Raw genomic sequence first — 3,975 nt, 5'->3', positions numbered from 1 at the left:
ATTAATTTGCTTTGTAAGTAATTTTGTGATTCTGCATTTCCTTTGTACATTTTTTATTGGATGATATAGGTCTTAAATTTAATTCATAATGGTCTTAAAAAGTCTTAAATTTGACTTGGTGAAACCTGCAGAAACCCTGGATATGCTCTGCTGTCTTAGAGTGGGTAAACCCAGCCTGATCTGCCGGCAATTTGATTTCGCCCTGCAACTCAGTCTGGAAACCTGTACATTAATTTCTACTGCTTCTGTTACACTTTTGCAGGAACCAATCACAGGCTGGCTTATACACCTGGCCGCGCTATTGGTGGGTTTAACACAATGACGGATAGAGAAGCGATGGATCGTTGCCCGTTGATCACGCCTCTTCCTCCATTTTGATCGTTCTTCATTCACAAGTTTTAAATGAATGCTATTGGCTAGCATCAGCTCTAGGGTATTTGCATAGAGTGATCTGATTGTATGACGCCTGCGTTAACAATTGAAAAGTTGAGAAATCTTAAACTTCTGCCGCTTGCAGCGCGAGTGAAGGGACGCGACCGAACCCACAATTCAGTTCAGCAACGCATGACGTCACCCATTCAAAGTAAATGAGAAGCGTTAACGCAGACGCCCCGTGTGAACGCAGCGTTAGTGCTGGATTTTACACACACTCTTTCCTCGAGTTACATCGTTACACCAGTAGATGGCAACCAGAGGCTGACTTTGAGTGAGTCAGTGAATCATTAACTCAACGACTCGTTCAAAACACTGATTCATTAGAAAGAATCTGAGCTGATCTTTGCACATCTTAACTGGGAGTTTCTAAATGATCGTGTATTTCTCAAAGCATTTTAATAAGTTTTGATGACCTGTGACCTCTGGAATGACCTTTGCCCTCTCATGGAGTTCACAGTGAAATACTTGTTTCTTTTAGTGATGCAACTCTGACATTTGATTCATCAGAAACCTGTAGTCTGAACCAGAGACTCACGCAGAGTAAAACACAAATGATTTCTACACACACACACACACACACACACACACACACACACACACACACACACACACACACACACACACACACACACACACACACACACACACACACACACACACACACACACACACACACACACTGGATGATGAGAATAAAACACTGGATCAGTTTCCTCTGCATGTGGGCATTTTCATGTGTGTTTTCCTCCAGAGGGTTTTTGCTCAGAGAGTCACTTTGCATCGGCACGTGCTTCAGCGCTCGAGTGTTTATAGCGTTCAGACTCACACACTTTATAACACACTGCTGTTGACCACGGTACAAAACCAGCAAACACCATGAATCTCTTCAGCAGCTTCATCTGGATTCTGACGGCTTTTATTGCAGGTAACAGAAGTCAAAGCTGCTCATCTTTGAGTCTTTAATGTTCATTTGATTTGATGAAACACATTCATGTTGTTGTCAACAGCGTCCAGAGGAATCACTGTGACTCAGCCTGAGGTTGTGGCGGTTTCTGAAGGACAAAACGCCACAATAGACTGTAAAACTGATACTGGGATAACTGGCTGGGGTTTAAATTGGTATCAGCAGAAACATGGAGAAGCTCCTAAACTCATCATTGATTCTGTAAATGATCTCCATGATGAGAGTTTCAGTCGATTCAGTGGGAATGGAGAAGCAGAAGGGACAGATTTCACTCTGACCATCAGTGGAGTCCAGACTGAAGATGCTGGACATTATTACTGTCTGAGTGAACACTTGATCAACAACTGGGTGTTCACACAGTGATAAAGAGTCGTACAAAAACCACAGTGACTGAACTGAAACTGCAGCTGCTCTCACACACACACACACACACACACACACACACACACACACACACACACACACACACACACACACACACACACACACACACACACACACACACACACACACTCAACAGTGAAGAAACGACTCAATGGGCCCTATTTTAACGATCTGAAACGCAAGTGTCAAAGCGCGAAGCGCAAGTAACTTTGTGGGCGGGTCTCGGCGCTGTTGCTATTTTCCCGGCGGGATAAATGGCTCTTGCGCCCGGCGCAAATCTAAAATGGGTTGGTCTGAAGTAGCTTCATTATTCATAGGTGTGGTTTGGGCGTAACGTGAATAAACCAATCAGAGCGTCATCCAACATTCCCTGTAAAAGCAGGTGCGCAAGTTCCATTATGGATTGCTATTATTATGGCGTATTTACCAGGCGCACGCCAGGAGCGGTTCACAGCCGAGGAGACTGATGTGCTTGTAAGAGCAGTGAAAGACAGAGAAGTTGTGTTGTATGGGGATGGGAGAAACCCACCCAAAATAGCGTCGGTTAAACAGGCGTGGGAGGAAATAGCCACAATTGTTTCACCAGCTGGCATCCCCAGGACGTCGCACCAGTGCCGCAAGCGCTACAATGACATCAGAAGACGGGGAAAGTCCAAGCTTGCCAGCATCAATCGGGCGCGCCGTGTAACGGGAGGTGGATCTGCCTCTACTCAGGACCTGACGCCAGCAGAGGACATCGCTGCGTCCACCCTCACCGATTTTTTTTCCTGGTTCTTGACAGACAAACCAATTTGTTAGATGTCCTTATATAGGCTACATATATGTCTTGCCAGAAGTTGCCACTATTGGGCAAACAGGTCTCCTTAATTATTAGACTACAATTAGCCTGAATCATTTGTAAGCTAGATTTATGCCTATTTTTTCACATCTTCGTGGCACACCACAATGATTTCCGTCATCTCATGTGTTAATATTTTTTTAGTGTAACAATTTATGTTTTGCAAAAATAACTGTTGCATCTGTGTAGATTACATGAGCAAAGTGTATGCGCATTGTGCACGCTATACATTATGGTCAAGCATGCGCCCTTAAAATAGCATAATGAACAACGCGCAACGCGCCACTGACTTTAGACTAGGTTTTTTCTGGTCAGTGGCGCAATTGTTTAATGGAACAGCAAAATAGCACCAGGGATTGTTTGCGCCGGAACACGCCTCCTTTTTTGCGCTGAACCGCCCAGGTAGCGCAAGTTCATTCACTAGTTTAGCGACGTGCTTCTGTGGAGGGAAAAGCGCGCTTTGCGCGGGTGCAAAATAGGAATGACACATGCGTCGGTGTACAAAGTCAATTGCGCTGGGTGCAAGATAGGGCCCAATATGATCTTATTGATCATCACTTTCTTGAGCTTCATCAGTTTTTGATTGTGATTTTTTTAGAAGTCATATTTGTCTCCTATTTCATCCTTCATGTAGAAATTCAGTCACTTTTGATCTTCAGTGGATATTTTTCAATCCTTCATCACATTTTAGTTTTTCTGCATTTATGATTTAATATATTCTTCTTTCTAAACGGCATCATCATCATCATCATAAACATGTTCTGATTTAGTGAGTTCATCCTCATAATGCAGATATCATAGAAACACACATTCACACTTTATAATAATTGCATGATATGAATCATTAGTTAAGCATTAGTAAATATGAATTCATCATTTATAAAGCATTAATAAGCAGTTTATAAATACAGCTATACATTATTTATTCTAGATTTATAAGCATATCTATAATGTGTTTAATCATTTTATGTTTATACTTTATTAGTGATCACTTTATATTTTTTTAATTATTATATCATTTACAAACCAGTTATTTAGGAGTTGTCAGTGGTTCATAAGATCATTTAGAAAGTAAATGATTAATAAATCATTTAAATGTACATTTATAAATATTCTTTAGACATATAGTAATAGTTACTCAGTGTGTAAATGCTTTATTAACACGTATTCCTCCTGTAATTCATCATTAATTCAGTTATAAAACATTTAGTAGTTGTCAGACTATTTTTGCGAGCTCATCTAAAGTGAGGATTATTTACACCTCATGAAGCTTTTACAAAGGAGATTTCATTTGAATTTATTTTATAAAGATTTATTAAAGTGCAGATGTTTCTATCATGTGTGACGCGGCGTG

At 41.0% G+C, this 3,975-nt stretch overlaps 1 gene segment (V, D, J or C); it reads left to right on the top strand.

The window, feature by feature from the left end:
* Positions 1-1,311: 1,311 nt before the first annotated feature.
* Positions 1,312-1,762, top strand: LOC307120018 (immunoglobulin kappa variable 1-12-like). The segment is given in 2 exons: positions 1,312-1,360; positions 1,443-1,762.
* The last annotated feature ends 2,213 nt before the right edge of the window (positions 1,763-3,975 follow it).

This window comes from Gobio gobio (genome assembly GCF_949357685.1).
Source record: "Gobio gobio genome assembly, chromosome: 23".
Taxonomy (NCBI): domain Eukaryota; kingdom Metazoa; phylum Chordata; class Actinopteri; order Cypriniformes; family Gobionidae; genus Gobio; species Gobio gobio.
This window is presented reverse-complemented; position numbering and strand designations above follow the sequence as displayed.